The 20,916-nt window shown below is 40.8% G+C and overlaps 1 protein-coding gene across 2 annotated transcripts in view; it reads left to right on the top strand.

Annotated features, from left to right (window-relative positions):
* MCC (MCC regulator of WNT signaling pathway) overlaps nucleotides 1–20,916 on the top strand; it is a 269,529-nt gene that overhangs the window by 41,741 nt on the left and 206,872 nt on the right. The gene's annotated exons all lie outside the window — the stretch shown is intronic.

Genomic DNA, 20,916 nt, shown 5'->3' with positions numbered 1-20,916 from the left:
CCACCCATCTGCCCTATCTAGAGTTCGTCTATTCCTCACATGCTCCCGCTCCCTACCCCACTATGAATCGGCCTCCTTATATCAAAGAAAACATTTGGCATTTGTTTTTTTGGGATTGGTTAACTTCACTTAGCATTGTCTTCTCTAATTCCATCCATTTACCTGCAAATGCCATGATTTTATTCTCTTTTATTGATGAGTAATATTCCATTGTGTATATATGCCACATTTTTTTTTTATCCATTCATCTATTGAAGGGCATCTAGCTCGATTCCACAGTTTAGCTATTGTGAATTGTGCTGCTATAAACATTGATGTGGCTGTGTCCCTGTAGTATGCTGTTTTTTAAGTCCTTAAGTCCTCAGTATAGACTGAGGAGAGGGATAGCTGGGTCAAATGGTGGTTCCATTCCCAATTTTCCAAGAAATCTCCATACCACTTTCCATATTGGCTATACCAATTTGCAGTCCCACCAGCAGTGTATGAGTGTGCCTTTTCTCCTACATCCTCGCCAACACTTATAAATAAAGGTATTGTGTCTATCTACTACCAAGAAAGAAATTCCTTTTTTTTTTTTTTCAAAAAGTGACTTACATATAAACAGTTGCCAATCCAGAATAAGGGTACCTTTTCTTACAAAACCCAAGTCAAGTATGGTTATCTTTAACTTTTTTCCTTTCTACCTCACAGCAAATGTGGCAGTTGCAATAAAGTGCCCAGAGTCAGGGATTGACATTCTTTTCCCCCACCAGGGGACCATTACCACTGAGCTACATTCCCAATTCTTTTTATTTTATTTTGAGACAGGATCTCACTGAGTTACAGAGGCTGGCTTTTGAACTTGGGATCCTCCTGCCTCAGCCTTCTGAGTAGTTGGGATTAAGGAGTGTCCCACCTTTCCAACTTTATTTATGTGAGGCCATATTTCTTCTCATGCTTCAGCCAAAAAGACATATCACAACAGATTGCATGCAGAAACAGGCCTGAGACTCTGTTTTCTTTTAAGGCAAACATTCAAAAGATTAGCAAAAATGCACACCACCACCATTCTTCTCACTCATTTTTTATCTTTTAGAAACTAAGTTCCTTTTTCACAAATAGTATTTAAGTTAATATGTAACTTAAAAATCATTTTAAATCAAATTTTAAAAATCTATTTAATTTTTAATGAATAAATGAGTAAAATTTTCTTTGAATATAATAGATATAACAAACATAAAAACTCTTTGAGGCCCTCAGTAATTTAAGAATGTGAAGATAGAGACCAAAATACTTGAAAACTACTAGGTTAGAGGAACTGTGTTTAGATTCTTTTTATTCAGAACTCAAATAGTTGATTCCTGTTTCTACCCCTGAATTTGTAATGAATTCAGGGCACATAAAATATAATATACATTAATCAAAAATTATCTTTTTCACTTTTTTAAAGTCATTTTACGGTTAGAATTAATATATATATTGAGCTTCTTTTCCTAGAAATTAATGTTTACCTGAGCAAAAGATTGTATTTTGTGGTGTGTATAACAGTTTCACACATATAAAATAGCTTCACTTTCATTATGATGAAAATTAACTTATAGGAGTTGGAATTGTCCTCAAGGGGAAAATAAAAGGCATGTGCTTGTCCCTACCCACCTGCCCCCACCAAGTTTAAGCTGATTACTGGAGATAAAGAAATAAAATGGCTTCACAGCTATCTTTGCAAATGACTTTTGAAGCATATTAAGAGCAAAATGCTTTCCAATTAATTTTGTTTTCCTTTGGCAAATGATAATGGGTTTATTAAATGACTGGAGTGTGTATGGACTCTATTACCTGACTTCTTATATTTTCAAAGGCTGTCTTCAAACCAGGAAGTAGATTTGTAGGATTAGACATCAGGACTGAATGATGTGTGTGTGTGTGTGTGTGTGTGTGTGTGTGTGTGTGTGTTTGTTGTTGTTGTTATATTTGTTTGTTTTTTTTAAATTTCTGTTGGGAGAGTGCCAGGGATTGAACTCAGAAGCACTCGACTACTGAGCCACATCTCCAGCCCTATTTTGTATTTTATTTAGAGACAGGGTCTCACTGAGTTGCTTTAATGTCTCGCTAAATTGCTGAGGCTGACTTTGAACTCACGATCCTCCTGCCTCAGCTTCCTGAGCTGCTGGGATTACAGGCATGGGCCACTACACCTGGCTAGGTGCTGAATGATATTGAAGGACAATCTGATCCCTGAATAATCTTTGGTGCTTGGCTAAGTGAGAAAGAGGAGAACACTCCGTTTTTGGCTGTTTTAGTTGAGATTCATCTGTAACCATGGGGCATCTCTTGTTGAGGATGGAAAACAAATGCACTTTTCTATAATGGAGTCGCTCTGGTTTCATTGGAGGTCGAGGAATACCTTTCTCAGAGACAATCGATTTGCCTCCAGTTAGAAGATTTAACAGTAATGGAGCTGGGTGGTATTTTTTTGTCTTGCTTTTGCTATTTTAAATCATAAAAATGTGGATGGTTTTAAAAGAAAGCACCTTTAACCTTTTTTCACAAGATATATGTACAAGTTGAATAGATCACTTAAAGATCGTTCAGCATAAGAGTTTTAATGGATAGCAAAAAGCATAATTATGTGGTCAAACAGAGTAGTGCAGATCTTGTTCTTCTTGTACAGTCTCTTAATTTACTGTCAAATTACTTTAAAAGTTTTAATTAGCATAATTAAGTAGAGTAAGTGATAAGATGTATTACTTTATGTATTTTATATGTGTTTTCTCCTTGAGTCACAGCATTTAACAGAAGGCTTTAAACTTAATTACCGCCTCTAACCCAGGCCAGGTGTAAGGCACAAATCATAGCTATGTAGGTTAATGCCACCACAAACTAAAACTGTTTCCAAACTCATCAGAGTTCTTAGTGCTCTGGTTTCCTTTTATTTATCTTAGCCTACTGGTTTTCAAATATTTTGCCTGTCACTAACAGAAAGTACATTTTTACATCATGATTCAGTATACATATAAACATGTTACATTAATTTTATTATATAAAATTTTTGCCTTTACGGTATCCAATGTACTTTGATTTTTTTTTTTAAATTTCCTCCCTTTCAAAAAGAAAAACCCCTCTTGCATTCAGCACAGTGGTTTTTGGATATCTTCTTTACTCTCGTTAAACTTAAATTCTGTCTGACTGGACTCCTTTCCCCAGGGGGCCCAGGTGTGCAGTCCTTGCAAACAGCAGCCTCTGTGGCATTGTATGTCACCTGGTGCTTGCATATGTTTCCCTATGGACCTGGAGACAGCCATTTCCAGTGGACATTCATGTTTGTGACCTCAGCTGTTCCCAGTGTAGGCTCAAAAACCACTTGCAGAACCAGGAATTGAGGCCCTATGTAGGGTCAAGTTCCAGTTACCTGGTTGCCAGCAGATCCACAGTCAAACTTGGCTTTCCCAAGTTTAATGAGGATGGATATGAAGACATGGTGGCTGAGAAGCAGCTCATCCTGGATGTCTGTGAGATTAAATGCATCCCCAGTCCCGGTTCCCTAGACAAGTGGCTAGCCCTGCACTCATGAGGGCTCTTCAATCATGTCACCAGTAAATCCTACTTCCTGTCCAAAAAGAAAAGAGAAAAAGCCCACTAAATCAATTCCAACAAAAACTTTATACCTGATCACGTCTCTTAATTTTAGCACATGCTCTGACTTCCTGCTTTATGGATTCCTTCCCAACAGTCTTTAAATAAATGTATTTAAAACTCTTTAAACACACATGTCCCTAACTCCTGCTTTCTCCCCCTTCCCTATACCTTCTTTATTGCCAACTAATGAAGGACTTTCTGTACCTTCTGAGTCTTCATTTTTCTTTCTCAACCTACTTCACTCTCCAATATCATCCAGACCTCCTCTTATTAAACCTACTTCTTACTCCCTTTCTCACTGAACTCTGCACACTAGGTCAGTCTGTTGTCTGTTCCCTCATCTGACCTTGACTTTCATTGCCTGAGGTCTGGTCTTGTCTTAGCCTCCTCTTCCTCTGTCTCACTGTTGCTGAGGTCCTTGAGGTTCTAGCTTTGAATTCTTTTTCCAAATTCCCTATACTCTGGAAGGTTGCTTAGAGTTGGTCCATGCCTCAGTGCTGATTTGCAAATCTGTCATTAGTCTGAACTCTGGTCCCACACACCATACCAGGTCAGGAAGAGTGGAAATGTCACCTGAGTATACTCCAGTGGTCCATGAACCTTTAAATTGAGCATACTTGGCCCACAAATCTCCAGCTGCCTATATATTGTAATGCTGCAAACCTCCACTAATTTTCCCTGACAAGATAGAGGGGAAAGGGAAAAATGAGATGAATTTGTGACAACCACTTGGTGCAGGACATGGGTTAACGAAGCAGGATAAACAGTTGGTAACTACTCAGACCTTCTCCCAGGGGACCTACTCCTATGAAGATCTGAATTGAAATATGTCACCTTGGGAGAACTCAAGGAAGTATAATTTAGCTCTCAGGCTGGTTTCTGGGTTTTGCTTTCCTGGCATTTTCTGCAAAGCAAGCAAAAAAAACAGGTATGGTATAGAAATAAAGCAAAAAATGGCATTAACCCAGATTTGAAGGCCATAATGACCCTTCTCAGAGTTGAGGCTACAGCAACTGTGTGTGACCGGTTGAGAGTAGGGGCGGTGTCTGTGGGGATGGTACAGCTCTTAACCTAAGTGTCTACCTGCTGGCATCCTGTTTGGCTATCTCACAGGCATCCCAAACTCAACATGTCCTGGAATGCATTCACAATATTCCTTATCACTCCAGTCAGTTCAGTCAATGGTACAGCCATCTACAGTACAGGTAGACAAGTTCACTGATTTGAACTCGTAAGGTTTTTTGAATATGCCATGTTGGGTCTCACCTCAAAACGTTCACATGGGCCTGGGCTCAGTGGTAGAGCACTTGCCTAGCACATGTGAAGGGCTGGGTTCAATTCTCAGCACCACATAAAAATAAATAAAGGTGTAATGTCTGTCTACGACTAAATGTGCGTGTGTATGTGTGTGTCTATCTATATTTTTTTAAACCCTTCTCATATTCTGTTTCCTATGATGAATCCATTCCTACTATACCCATTCCCCCCCGCCCTAGGGCTCTTTCCCTTATCACTCTAGAAGTTCCTAATCTTTATTTTCATAGTACTTTAATTTCCCCTTTCTAGAGCTCAGTATAAAGCATTGTGATAGCTTGGTGATAGCTGTCTGAACTCTCTACTTCTGCCATTGACCTCACTAGACATAAGTTCTTTGGGGGTGGCTATCTTATTTTCTAATATATGTACTATATCTGACTTAGTAGGTACCCACTTAATCTTGTTTAAGAATGAAACATTGGTGCATGACTGCAATCCCAGTGGCTGTGAAGGCTGAGGTAGAAGGATCACAGGTTCAAAGCCAGCCTCAGCAACTTAGGCCCTAAGCTACTTAGCAAGACCCTGTCTCAAAATAAAAAATAAATAAATAAAAATGGGCTGGGGATGCAGCTCAGTGATTAAGTACCCCTGGGTTCAATCCCCTGTACCAAAAACCAAAAATGAAAACAACAGCAACAACAACAACAACAACAACAACAAAAACACGCTGTGCTGTGGTGAGAATGGTCTTTGGTTCAGTAAGAGTGGCGCTGCTGTCAATCAGTGCTCTTGCAGAGACAGGAACTCCTCTACTGAAGGCAGAGACAGAAGAATGGGACTCCTACTAAAGAGACAGGGTTAGCACAGCCAAAGGACATGCTGGTTTCTCTTGAATCAGGACCTTCCATTTGGAGTCAGTTTGTTTGGGGTGTGGTGAATTCCCAGAACAATGGACACACCCAGTTTAAAATATAAATTCATTCAAGGCAAATGTGTTGGCTCATCTCTGCCATTGTTCAGTAAATAATTCAGAATTGACGGGTGGATAAGATGTTGATGTGACTAAATCAGGCCAAATAAGCCGTTTCAAATTTTAAAATTTGACTGAGTTTTAAATTGTTACTGAATCAATCTGAATTATTCCCTTAGCTGTGCTTGCATAACACAGTGCCACACTCAGACAGCACTTTGTTTGTAAACTCTCTGCCCCATTGTACTGGGGCCTGGGAGGGCAGATGCAGCATATCTTTAGCCTGGTATCCCATTCAGCAGTATGGGGATTAGCTGTGTTTGAGGCCAATTAAGTGTTTAAATGAGAGTTCTGTGGGGTCCTCCACATCGTACTCCTCTTGAGGCTGAAGGTGAAGACTTAGTCCTTAGTGGGTTACTGTTCTCTGGAGCAGAGTGAAGAAGAAGGTAAGTATTTAGTTAGTCTCTCTCACTTGCTGATGTCAGAAATTCAACTCAAACTGGGCTTTATTCAAAATGAGAAAATAATTCCTTCTTGGTTGGGAATGTATTCTGCCAAACAATTAAAAAAAATAGGCAACTAAACTCTTAAGTTTACAAGGTGTTAATTTTCTAAGCTGAAATTCATTGAAAGCTGCAGTAGGCACACATAGAGATCATTTTGGAACTTCTGCCCTCCAGTCCTATCATTCTTTTTTCTTTAAGAGAGAGAGAGAATTTTTTTTAATATTTATTTTTTAGTTTTCGGTGGACACATCTTTATTTTATTTTTATGTGGTGCTGAGGATCAAACCCAGCGCCCCACGCATGCCAGGCAAACGTGCTAACACTTGAGCCACATCCCCAGCCTCAGTCCCATCATTCTTTTTTTTTTTTTAAAGAGAGAGAGAGAGAGAGAGAAATTTTTTTAAATTATTGATTTTGTTTTAGTTATCGGCGGACATAACATCCTTGTTTTGTATGTGGTGCTGAGGATCAAACCCGGGCCGCACGCATGCTAGGCGAGCCACATCCCCAGCCCAGTCCTATCATTCTTAATGTGTGGTTTTTATTCTCAACACAGAATGGCAGGAAAAACAGGGAAAGGATAGAGCAAAGCTTTATTCTTATCAAGACATGGCCTTTTATTTACAAATGAATAATTCCCCAAAGGACTTTGGCCTACATCTCCTTGGCTCTGTGATCAAGTTGCAAAGGAGGCTGGGAAATCAAATTTAGCTGGGTTTTTTTTTTGTTGTTGTTTTTTGTTTTTTGTACCAGGGATTGAACTCAGGGGTGCTTAACCACTGAGACACATTCCCCAGCTCTTTTATTTTTTGAGACAGGGTTTTGCTAAGCTGCTAAGGGCCTCCGTAAGTTGGTGAGGCTGGTTTTGAACTTGTGATCCTCCTGCTTCAGCCTCCTAAGCCACTAGGATTACAGGTATTCGCCACCACACCTGGCAGCTGTTCTGTTTCTGAAGGTCTATATATTAAAGGCAGGTAAGGTTAACTCTGGCAACTAACATTGTCTTTCACACTCTTCTGTAGGGAAAAATCCAAGAAGATGGTCTACTTTTGATTTTGGTTGGCTCTAGAGGCTCAGATGCCACTTAAAACATGGTTTCAAAAAATACAAATGGAACATAAATGAGTAGAACATGAAGATGGACTCCCTAGCTAAGCTTAGGCCACTTGAGGGGAAGCTGTCTTTATGTCTGGTCATTTGCTGAGGGACACGGCACACTTCTGTTTCCTCATGTGTGGATATCATTGTTCAAGGGGCTGGGGATATATAGCTCAGTTGGTACGGTGCCTGCCTTGCATATACAAGGCCCTGGGTTCAGTCCCCAGTTCTGCCCCCCCCCCAAAAAAAAAAGATGGATATCATTGTTTAGCCTTAAACTTCCTGGACTTTCTAATTGCCTGCTTTGATTAACAGAAGTAATATTTATCTTCTTTCTGTCAATGCTCTAGTTTATTCTCTTAATTATACAACTTTTTGAATGCTTTAATAAGAACTGTTTCTAGGGCCTGCTGCACAGCCATCATCCTGAAATTTCCTTTTATTTTTGGATTAATTCTACTTTTTCTTAAATTCTACTCTCTATCTTATTTTTTTTTTCATAGACACATTTTTAGTTTTGCTGGCATGTTTTGAAGTAGGCTTGGAGAAGGAATGCACGGCAAGTGTCCTTTGAGCCTGTGCTTATCAGTCCTCATACTTAATTGGTAATTTGTCTGAATGTGAAATGCTGAGTTCAAAGTCATTTTCCCTCAGCATTTGAAAGGAATTGCAGTCAATGCTATTGAGTTCTGTGCCTTTGGATGAACCTTTCTTTGGAGACTCAGAATGTTTTCTGCTTGATATTGTGACATTTCATGAGAATCCATCTTTTTCCCTTTATTCAGTTTAGCACCTAAGGGCCCTTCCAATCCAAAGATAGGTTCTTTGGCTCTTGGAAATTCTTATTTAATTGCGTCCTTTCTACCGTCTTCTCTTGTTCTTATTTATTTATTGTGGTACTGGTAATCTAACCCAGGGCCTGGAGTGTGCTACGCAAGTGCTCTACCACGGAGCAATACCCCCAGCCCTTTCTGTCTTTTTATTGTAATGCAGGGTCTCTCAAAGTTGTCCAGATTGGCCTCGAACTTGCTATCCTCTTGCTTTAGCCTCTGGAGTAGCTGGGGTTGCATATGTAAATCATGGTGCCCAGCTTGTCCTATATATATGTTTTAATTTATTATTTATTTTTTATAGTTATGCATGACAGTAGAATGTATTTTGATATACGCACATGGAGTATGTAACTTCCCATTCTTATGGTTGTATATGACGTAGAGTTACACTGGCTGTATATTCATATATGAACATAGGAAAGTTATGTCCCATTCATTCTACTGCCTTTTCTATTACCATCCCCCTTCCTTCCCCCCTACTCCCCCCTGCCCATTCTGATCCCAGCCCCCACCCCATTGTGAGTCAGCATCCACGTATCAGAGATAACATTTGGATTGGCTTATTTCACTTAGTTTTTGTCGTATATTTTTTAAAAATATATATATTTAAAAAAATGTATTTCTGGACTAACTCTTCAACTGACTTATCAAACATTTTTTTTCTCCTTCCCCTTATCCAGTTTTCTGGGAATTTTGTCACCCTCTTTTCCCCCCATCATTCTATTGAATTCCTAACTTCAAAACTCCAAATTTTAATTGTTGAATCCTTTTTCCTTTTCATAATAATGTCTTTATTTCATGTATCTATTATGAGTTTTGTAATATCTTTGACTATACTCATTTTTCCTCCTAAAATTCTCTTTTGGTTCAATTTCGTGGATCTCTATCTGTTTTCTCTGGGATTTCTCTTATTTGCTATATATATATATATATATATATATATATATATTTTTTTTTTTTCCTGTCTGGGGACCTTTGGTTAATGCTCCATGTTCACACCTGGAGGACAGGTACCCACTGGGCTGCCTCCCCGTTCTCATCTGTTGGCCCTGCTGGCCCATCCTTCATCCAGAGGAGTGTTCCTGGGCACTGAAAGTGAGGGTGGAGTGTGGCATTCCCAGTGCCAGAGAGGAGCTCCCTATCCAGAGGTGCCAGTCCCTCCTGTGCATCTCTTGTGCCCTTGGGATAGTTGATGTGTGACTTCAGGGCAGACCCTACTGCTGACGTTTCAGACTAAGGCAGGGGAGCCCATCATGCCATCCTCCTGCAGACATATGGCTTCCTTCAGTTTCTGCGTTTCTTCTAATCTCAGATCCTGCCAACTTCCACCTCCGCTCTTCCCATATGTGTCCCAAGCTCTGCTGTGGTTGATTTCTCAAAGCACTCTCATCTCACTTATAAAAATCTCTAGTCCATTATGTGCTGTTGTGGGTTGCGGATGGGGAGATGTCTTATAGATACTCAATCTAGAAGCTCCGGGATATATTCCATATATCCCAGTAATACTCACATTGTTTTAAAAATTCAGGAAGACCTGCAGGGGAAAACAAGCCTTGTTTGAACCTAGGCTCGGGTTCTCCCATCCTCCTCCTAGAGGCGACTGCTATTAGCAGTTTCCTGTGTACTTCCAGAGAATTAATATTGTGCACATTTAAGAAGAAGGCAGTTAGTAGCTATGTGTATTTTGGACTAGGATTGGGGTGAGGTGGAGAGAAGCTGGAGTCTGGGGTGTCACAGAGGCTGCTGTGGGGTAGGCAGTGGCTGAGGGTCTAACACTATGTGTAGCACGGGGACAATGGTCCTGAACGTTTGTTTGAGATCATTTCAGAAAGAATAAAAATCTAGCCACTGGTGAGGTGTTGGTGGGATGTAAATAGAGGAACAGGGTGAAGAGAGCAGATCTCTGTGTTGATTTCCTCAGTGAACAAAAGACTTACCTGCCTTACCCAGAGAACCTGAATACTTTTCCCTAAGTCAATGAAACAATCTTTTGCTGTCTGTTCTCCTGTTACTCTTCCCTTTACACATCCCCTCAGGCCACCAGAGAGTTTCTGACACTAAACAATCTGTTTTTGACAGTCAGTCACTGAATATGCATTATTCCCGTGTCCTATGGAGGGGAGGTAGCAGACTGCAACCAAGGCAAGCCCTGGGCCTATTTGGTTGGCACCACAGTGGTTTTTTTTTGTTGTTGTTTTTGTTTTTGTTTCATTTTCAACTTGAGTTAACATTTTAAAAATTGAGATTTCCCCTAAACTCTGGATTCGTGGCTTCTCTTGAGAGGCAGGGGGATCCAGGAACACTGGCAGGGTCTTCCTTGCTTGGCAATTGGCTAAGCCTGAGTACCTGCTGCCTCTGGGGAGGGACCATAGCTTCCCCACATTGCCACAGTTCTGCTCAGTCCACATCTGCCTGTGATCTTACAAACAGCCTCTTTGCATGTTGGTTTACAGCAGAGCCCCTGTCGTACTCTGCTTGCTTCCCTGACTCTGGAGATCCCACTGTAAAGGATTCCAAACTATCAGAGAAGTTCTCTCTCAAAATTCCTCCTAGTGTATTTTATGGTGGTATTCTGCTTTCAAGCACAAATGAGTGGGATAAAATGGAAACTTTAATTCAATAGTTGAAATCTAATCTAGGCAATAAAAATGTTTTTGCTTAAAAAGAAAAAAAAAAGGTGGTACTGATTAAAGTTATGGAAGAGCATATCCTTAGGCTTGCCCAGACTGATGTGAATATATTCCAGATTTTGTGATCAGCACACCCACCAGTCACAGAGACAGTAGTGGACAACTGAGATACTCCTCCTGATGTTCATAAGCTTAACTTTATTTTCTTTGGGACAGTAGTGATTTGTTAACATGCAGGAAAGTGGGCTGAGTAAAGTAGTTCTGACTGCATTGTTAAAGCAGTTCTGTAAGAAACCCTTCTGGATAAATTCTCAGCCTCTTGAGTTAGTAAGGAGGGGTATAAATCCTTTGTGTACCAACACAGTTGTAGAGAATTTGTCAGTTGAGACAGTTTGCTGGAACGGTGTGTCCTAAACCTACCTGTTTGGGGGGCCGTGTTTTTCTAAGACCGTCCTTGGGAGTTCCCTTTGTGTGAGGAGGTCGACCTTGGCCTGACCCCAAGATTTCCAGTCATCATAGCATAGGAAGTAGAGGGAGTAGGATTACACATGCTTGGAATCCAGCCCATTTGAAAAAGCCACATGCATTTTCCAGCGTTGGCTGCCTTCATCTTCAGTTTTGAGTCACTGAATATTTGATCTGAATTCCCCACACCGCTTACATAAACAGTTGCATGCACTTCCCAGGAAGCCTGTGACATAACTTTGTGATTGATGTTAAGATTCCAATAGCAAGAACATAGGATCACAGGGAAAAAAAAACTGGTAACCTAAACAACTTCAAAAAAGCCGTGTTTGTAAAGGCACATGTCTGAGCATGTAAAAGAACAGATGTCGGGAGGCAGGATGGTGAGGGTTGATGGTGGGTAATGATACAAGAATCCTGGATTTGATCCCAGCTGTCTCTATCATGCTGTGGGTCCCTTGAGCAAACTTTTTTTCTATATCCCCTTTTCCTTTTGTGTAAACTTAAGAAGGTTGGACGAGACCATCTTCCATGAAGTTTTTTCATCTCTGATATCTGAACAGTCACAGACTCTCATAGTCTTTGAGAGATTGAGATTGAGATTGGGGAAGATGCTCCTCAGTGACTCTTCTTCAGGCATGGTGGCTGCCCTTCTCCCCTGAGGTATGATAGAAGGTTCTTTGTAACTTGGGACAATGGAAAATTTTCACTGTCCATCTTTACTTCTGCTACCACAGTCCATCTCTAAGACCTGAGGGGAAACAGGTCTGGCCTTAGAGGGATACAGTCTTTGGTCTGGGTTTCAGTATGCCAGAGAAGTTCTCTTCCTTCCAGATTTCCAGATGTTTCTTATTATTTGATGGTGGTTCCTGAAATTCTACGATATATTTTTTAATTTTTTTCTTTGTGAAGACTGTGCTTTTGAGTGTGAAGTGGCTAGTATTACAGCAAGTCTTAGAATCACAGATAGCTTAGCAGATGATTAAAAACCAAAGGCTTGGGGGTAGAGGGTAATGCCAGAGCAGGGAAGTCTGGGTATCAGGCACTGGAGACCAACTTCATCTGTCTGCTCAATTGTCCTCCCCTGGTCCTGGTGGAGCAGACTGAAGGTGAGGTAAAGCATGCCACTCTGCTATCTGCCCCTGAGATCCTGCTGCTGCAGGTGGGTTGTATATTCCCTGAACACACAGATGTGGAGACAGCTGGAGGTACTGAGCAGATTTGTAGGGTGAGCCAGGAGGAAGGGAAAAAAAATGCAAAAGAGAGAAAATAACTAATGAATCAACAGTTGGGTACAGTCTGGAAAAAAAAAATGGGATCAGAACATAGGTAGAGGGAATGGAATTGGCAGACCTGAAGGGAAATCTTGTCTCCACAGAAGCTCTGAAGAAAAAGAATAAGAATATCGCTTGGACATTGGGGAGATTGGACCATAAGGAACTCTTTTTCTTTTGACTTGACCTCGGTAAAGTCAGGATATTTTACTGTCATCCTCTTTTCTTCATTGACCTCCTGAACTTTCTATTTGCTCCTGAGTAGACCTTGATGCTGTTGTGATTGGCAGCTTTGAAGGAGAATGACTGTTGTAGGGTAAATAAGGGACTGAGCTCTACTGCCTAGCCACTCACCATTGCCTTTCTGAATCCCCCGGAGTGTGGTATCCAAATCAAGTGTTTAGATGACAGGGCTGGGGATGAAGAGATTGCTTCTTACTGTACTGTGCAGCGAGCATGGTTCTGTCCTGTTCCAATGGAGGGACTATTTTATATTCACCCGTGGAGGGTGAAAACAGCTTTGTCATTCAGGACCTTTCGTGGTAAATGTATTGGACCCACCACATCTGACCTACATTCCCTTTTAGCATTGAGAAGATTTAGAAACCAGTATTTCAACCCTAAGGAAGTTCAGAAAGCAACAAGGTAATTTCTTATAAGACTTTACCCAGAAATAAAATTTATTTTTATATTTTCATATTTACCCTAGTAGTGAGGCACTGGTAGTTCCGGATAAAGTTGAATAAAGCACATGGGCTGGTGTCTGCGACCTGTGCACCCCCGTCTAGTGGGTTTTTCTGTGTTCACTTGCTTTGATTCCTTGAGCAGCTAGTGATACTGAGGTGTGATGCGCCCTCCTGCCTTTCTCTCATGCACTGTCTTTACCCTTAGCCTCCTCTTGAGGTTTTTCCTTCTTTTCTTGCTTTCCTGACCTTTTCGGCTTCTTTCAGCTCCCTGAGTATGAGGTGTATCCCTGGCTGAGTTCTGGGACTCTTTGGGTTTCTCCTTCACCCTCAAGATTTGGCTTTCAGTTCTGGGTGATTCCTTACACAGTGCTTTCTGGGGTCACTGTAGAGCTTTAGTTCAGCCCCCGATTTCTAACTGCCTATGGGCTGTGTCTTCACAGGGAACCACACCCTACCCCAGTGGCCACCTGTTGCATGTTCCTGACATCCTCTCTCTGGTCATGGTAATGTCATTTTCCAATATGTCTATACCTGTGGCTTCAAAGCTTCGATTTCTCCACATGTAGTTTGATGGCCAAATCTCATTGACCTTGCCCATATGTATTTATTTATTTTTGACAATGCTGGGGATCAAACCCAGGGCACCCCTGAGTTACAGCCCCAACCCTGACCTGTCCTTTAGATTGTTCTTTCCTTTTTTTTAATATTTATTTTTTAGTTGTAGGTGGATACAATATCTTTATTTTATTTTTACGTGGTGCTGAGGATCGAACCCAGTGTCTCATGTATGCTAGTCAAGCGCGTTACCACTGAGTCGCAATCCCAGCCTTAGATTGTACTTTCCTAATCTGTACTTCCTTCCTTCCTTTGTTTACCCACCATCATCTCATACCTGCCCTACCGAGTATCCTCTCAATTTCCTTGGCCCCAGTTTTTTCTTTAATACGCTTTCTACTGCACTTTCAGAACTGTCACCTTTAAGATGCTGTTTTACTTAAACATAACTTTTATTTCTACTAAAACTTCTGTCTGAAGAAGTTTCTCCCAGTAGAAGTCTTCATGGCTTCCTGGAATAGAAAGTCCACATTTCTTATCTTGGCAACAAAAGCATTCTTGTTTTTCTGCTTCTTCCTCATCCCCATCCGTGCTGTTCTCTGTTTACCTAAGTATCTTGTGTGTCATTCCAATGTCCACCTTGGTGTGCTGGTTAAGGTCCACCTCCCTGTCCTGCTGGGAGTGGGCCTTATTGATTTTCTCCTCTTTTTCCACTGAATGTTCCCATCATCACAAAGCATTCCTCAGTTGTCCCAGCAAGGGGTCACTCTTCTGGATTTTTGTAAGTTATTTTTTTTCCTAATTATATTATTACCTATTTTTTATTTATTGTTACTGAGGATTGAACCAGGGGCACTCAACCACTGAACCACATCCCCATCCCTTTTTTGTATTTTATTTAGAGACTGGGTCTCGCTGAGTTCCTTAGTGCCTTACTAAGTTGCCAAGGCTGGGTTTGAACTCAAGATACTCCTTCCTCAGCCTCCTGAGCCACTGGGATTACAGGCGTGTGCCTCCATGGCTGTCTATTTATTTATTTTGTACTGGGGATTGAACCCAGAGGTACTTTACCACTGAGCCACATCCCCAGCCCTTTTCATATTTTATTTTGAGTCTAGGTCTCATTAAGTTGTGAGGCTGGCCTTGAACTTGTAATCCTCATGCCTCAGCTCACCAGTTGCTGAGATTACTGGTGTGTGCCACCATGCCTGGTTATTACCTGTGTTTTATGTGTAAGCTCTATCTTCCCTAGTAGCTATAAACTGCTCCAGGGCAGGGTCATGCCTTAAGACTTTAGACCAGTGTCCAGCACCTTCCTTTGCCACAAACTGAGGTCAGAGGTAGAAAGAATGTGATCTATGGTGAACTGAAAGGGATCGAGTGAGGAAAGCCTCTACAAATTCCAGAGAACTTTTTCAAATCTCCTGATCATCCCGGGTCTCAGTTTTTGCTGGTCTGTGACCGATTAAGCCATGGGTCCCGTCCTGAACATGATATCATGTGAATGGTCCTTGTGATTGGGTTTAGAGACATTGCACTACAGCCTCCCTCCTTCCCCAGGTGATGAGTAAGCAGGAGAGCAGAAGGGTCTACAGAAATAGTGTGTAAGTCAGCGCCTGCAGCACGTAGTTCACAGCATACAGTGGGAAGGTTTCATAGCTGTAATCACAGAAAGGGACGAGACAGCTTTAAGAGAAAATAATGAAAAGCTGACAGCTGGAAACACAAGCATTATATATTCTTAGGATTCTTTGGCTTGGGGCCTCTGACTACATCCAAAATAAGATTAGCTGCCTCTTGCCATTCCTTGGGATTTCCGCTTGAACTGGCAAATAACAGGCACTAGTCAAAGGGTCCAACAACCTTCCTGTTCTAGAAATTAAATCGACCCTCCCTTCCCATACCTCTCTCTGAATCTGGAAGATTCTGGATTGCCTGAAGTTCTTCAAGGGAACACCATGCTCCTCTTCCCTTGAGATTAGCTTTCCCTCCTTCACATCCCTCTTCCTCCACCTCAAGATGAGATTTCACTTTTTATGAGAAATTGCTTTTGGAAGAATGAATGTATCAATTTACCAATTTAAAACATACCTCAGTGGGTTGGGATCTCATTGTACTAAATCTCCATTCAGGGACAAGGGCGTGGAAATGTGTTTTAACTGTCTTTGGAGCCCTGAAACCTCTAGAATCTGAGTTGTTGAGGCCAAATGTTATTTTCCTTCCATTGTTCATCAAATTCTCTACTAGTAAACCTTGTTTTATGACTAAATCTAAGTGTCTTTTCCACCAAGACTTCCTTCTTTTTTGTTCCCCATCTTTCTCCTGGGAAATACTTTTGGCCAGGACTTTATCTCAAAGCTTTTATAACAAGATATCTTTCTAGCCCTCTGCAGAAAGGCTGGCTCCTTGGCCTCTGTGTCATGTGAAGCCCAGACTCCAGACATTATCTGATCTCCTTGGATGCTGATTACATTGTTGGTCCTTACTCCTGGACTTTTTTTTCCTCTCAAAGTGGCAGCTGCTGTGATTGAATAGGTTTTAAATTGTCTCAGTAGGAATTCTTTATGGTTTGAATCCCTTTGGATTTTCCATCATTTGGGGGAGGGGATAAATAACAGAAGAAACAGACGTATGAAGGCATTGTCACTTGTTACTGACACTGAGAAGCTGAAACCGAGAAGCCATACATCCCTAGGAGGGTTGCAGAGTGATAAAGTGCAGTTTCAAAATTCTTCCCTAGGAGTTTTGTGTTTTATGCTGGATTCCAAACCAACTATTATCTTAGTGGTCCATGTCTTGTTGGCCCTGTGTCCTTAGTTGCTCCAAGGGTATTGTGGCAAGAGCTGAATTCTGTTGAGCTCACTGTTCTCTCTGACTAGTTGGATTGCTGATAGCTTGAGATTAATTTGAAATGTTCATTTGGATTAGGAAAAAAAACCAAACACCAGATGACTTGGAGAACACAAAAAAAGAGGTTATAAGAGATTTCTTTGATTCGCTCTTTGCTCCTCAAGATGGGGTTAAACCTACATGGGAAAAAGTATTACTTTTTATGTGCTTTCCAGAAGGAGGCACTACCCAGATGGTTCACCCTAACAAATCTGTGTCATTTTGAACCCACACTGGCTTATCGATAACTTCCGTACACTTGTGGGCAGCACTGCGGATTGAATGACAATGGAGAAAGTCAGATTTTATGACAAGTTTGTGGTCATGGTAGATTTTCTTTCCACATGTATTTAGACAGTGTCATGCTTATGAGAATATACAGACCAGGCATTTGGGGGACAGCAGGGCAGTGCAAAGCTGTTTTCCTAATTACTTTAGGGGGACATCTTTGCATTGGTTAGCTGTCTTCATGCCCAGCCACCAAGGTAGAAATCAGTACCTTTGCTTAGTGAAATTATTTCTCCAGTGGGAGAGAACTATGGGTTTGCACTAATTTTGTTCCTTTCCTTTTGGAGTCTGACATTTTATCTTTCAGACTAGGTAAATTCTCAATCACCAGAGATACCCGTAGTAGCCAAATGTTGTATTTGGAAATGTTATTTAAAGCTTTTTTTTTTTTTAAAGCTGAGACCTCTAAAGTTTCATAATGTATCAGCTAAACCTCCAAGCACATGTTAAACACATTCTTGCTCCAATTCCAGAGATTATATCAAGTATTATATAATTGGAGTATTTCCTTCGTTTGCTGAAAGTCTAACTACCGGAGGATCAAAATATATTTGCTCTTACAGGTTTTAATCTTGTAAGTCTACTTGTAGATTACTTTACTGTATTTATTTTCTATATTTCATGGAAATATAGGTGACCATTCCATGTGTTGTTGAAATTATGAGAGTTGTGGAGGCCAACACTTGTATTCACATTACATAAGTAATTTGAGAGTAAGAAAAGCATGTTCCCATTTAGACATTTGTTTATTAGATAAGCCATGCCTATTAGAATCAGTCATTTAGATTTAGATAATTTTAATCTTTCCATAGGTGCTTTCCAAAGAAATATGGCAACCAGATTTTTGTATGTTTACTTTGCTTGTACTGCAGAAGTGGAGCCTGTTGTCTGTTTACTGTTGGCTGTAATGGCGTTCCAACCCATTGCAGAACTTGAATGTGGGTCAGGCTATTCGTTGGGTGGGTCAGAGAGCCATGAGCAGACTGTCAAGGCCTTAGTTGCCAGACTGGGAATGAGTAACTTGGTTCAGGAGGCAAAGGGAGCCAGTAACCATTTTTAAACCGGAAAAAGGGCAAAAGCATTGGGTATGGCTAATACTTGTGAATTATTTTCCAGAAATCAAAAATTGACTTTCTTGAGTATTCTGGAGCCATTGAAGTTTAACTGGTATGTGAGTTAATCATTTCTTTTAATAAAATAGTCTTTTCTTTACCATCCATTTATTTATATAGAAGGTTCATTCCAGAAAAGGGTTGGTGTAAATGCAGTAAAATCCTAGATCAGGTCAGCACCTGATACTATCCTATAAAAGGAACAAAAGAGCAAGAAAAACATGGTGTAATAGACCTGGGTTTTTGGAATATATTGATATGCAGAAGGTGTAGTTGCAAGTTTCAGAATTCATTAATCTAAAACAGGATATTTGGTTTAAACATGTTTTGGTCTAAACATGCATAAGTAACTAGTTAAAGAGGACTTTTCCCTACATGGTATCTCACTGCGAACTGGATCTGAATCTCAGCAGGGAGTGGAAGCTCTCATTATCACTGATTCCTGTAACTTGGCTTGATCACTTGTCCTGGACTTCCCTGACCCCTTTTCCTTTTGCAAAAATCAACAGCTTCACCTTCTTAATTTTCCATAACACAGTTTTTTTTTTTTTCCTTTTGGTGAGAATGAAGAAAATGAATGGCTTTCTGAAATACCAAACTGGGAAACACAATTCCCTCAAGTCTGGAGCCGTGTCAATCTGGTTTGTGGGCAAGTTATTCTCTGTTCACTGCCATCCTCAAATGCAGTGGCCACAAAGAGCCTCAGCCAGGTCTGCTTGATACATGGAAGATCCCCCAGTGTCCTAGGCACCTCCTTCTCCTGCTACCATCTGAAATGGCATTAGTCTTAGGCAACTGCATCATTGAAGAGTCACTGAATGTATAGGAAGCTCAGGTTCTTGGGATTTTTTAAAAATAGATTTTTAGTTGTTAATGGATCTTTTATTTACCTATATGTGGTGCTGAGGATCGATCGAACCCAGGGCCTCACACATGCCAGGCAAGCGCCCTACCACTGAGCCACAACTCCAGCCCTCTTGAGATGTTTTTTTAAAATTTTTAATAATTAATTAATTCATGTCTTCTTCTATTTGTAGTTTTTAAAAAACTAAATATAAAATTTGATTTTGTTACCAGTTAATTTTGTCTTTTATTTTATCTATCTGTTCAGTCTCTGGCTGGGACCCTGGTTCTGTCAGCTCATATACTGGCCCTCCCTCCTAGAGTGGGATCATGGAGAAATCTGAGAAGCATACCACTGACTTACTTATTGGACAAGTGTTGATAAACTAGGATGGAAGTTTTTTTTCTTTTTTTGGTGGGTACAGAGGATTGAACTCAGGGGCACTTGAGCACTGAGCCACATCCCCAGCCCTATTTTGTATTTTATATAGAGACAGAGTCTCACTGAGTTGCTTAGTGCCTCACTTTTGCTGAGGCTGTCTTTGAACTTGCGATCTTCCTGCCTCAGCCTCCCGAGCCACTGGGATTAGGATGGAAGTTTTCTAATGTGCCACTGAAGGATTCTTTTCCAAGTTTAATCTCTCAGCCAGGCTCTCTCTCTTCTGACACAGAGGAACTCAAATGATATTCTGGAAAATTTTGTTGCTATCTTACTGAAATGAGAAATATTGTGGAAGAAGGAAGAACAGTCCTTGTATATTGGACTGTTACCAAAGGTGGCTGTGGTGGATGAGAGGATGAGGTTAACACCAGTTAGGGGTTACAGGCAATGACAAAAAGTAAGCATGTTTTATTAGAGAGTGAGTTTTCATTTTATACTGTGTTATTTGATTTGTTCTCTATGCTTTCTGCTGGAGGTGTTTTGGGTTGTCTGTTCCTACTTAACAGAATGTGACTCATCTGATTTAAGGCTCTGTGGGAGTAGCTAGACCAATCAACAGGTGGGCTTTGGGGCTAACTGTTTTGTCAATCCACATGTCCATACAATAACTGAAAGTCTTTTATGTTTTTTCAGAGGAGACTTCTTCAGATCTCTTACTATAGAGTTATCTGTCTCACAACATTTGGGAAAATGAAACTTTGGAGTAATGAGTTTGCCTTTGGTTTGGATGTAGTTTGCCCCCCAGGGGCTAATGTGTTGGAGGCTTGGTCTTCAGTGTGCCATTGCTGAAGTGGGGAGAGCTCATAGGAGCTTATTGGGTCATTGAGTGTATGCCCTCTGTGAACATTAAGGTAGTTCTTCTGGGACCCTGAGTTAATTCTCATTGGAGTGTTGGCTCTACAAGAACAAATATGGCCTCTTTGTGGCTTCTTGTCGGGCAATATGATCTATCTTTCTCTACTTCCCCACCCCCCGCCCCATAAGTGCCTCCATTCATGATGCCATTGCTAGGAAATCCTCACCACAGCTGAGCTGATAGCAGGTATGTGCTGTCAGTGTCAAGAACTTTGAGCTAAATAAACCTCTTTTCTTTTTAAGTACCCAGCTTCTGGTATTTTGTTATAATAACAGAAAACTATGTAATACAAATATACATTCAGAGTGTATATTTTTATTTAATACTATTTCCCATCCTAAGCCTTTGGTGCCTGATTTCTGTGGTTGACAACCTTCCTTGTCCAGACTTACCTGTTCAGGGAAGGTGGTGAAGGTGAGAAGACACTAGTCCTGTACCTATGAAGGGTTAAGGCAAAGACCTGGGAGCCTAATAGCTCTCTAAACTCTTTAACACTTTCCCAGTTTTCAATCTCAGGTCTTACCCCTGTCTTCTGTGGTACACAATTTCCCTAAATCTGAGCCTCTAATTTATGAGAGCAAGTTAATTTTCTTAGTA

The sequence above is a fragment of the Spermophilus citellus genome, assembly GCF_964194105.1.
Source record: "Spermophilus citellus genome assembly, chromosome: 1".
Classification (NCBI taxonomy): domain Eukaryota; kingdom Metazoa; phylum Chordata; class Mammalia; order Rodentia; family Sciuridae; genus Spermophilus; species Spermophilus citellus.
Note: the sequence above shows the minus strand (reverse complement) of the source record. Positions and strands in the feature narration are given on the sequence as shown.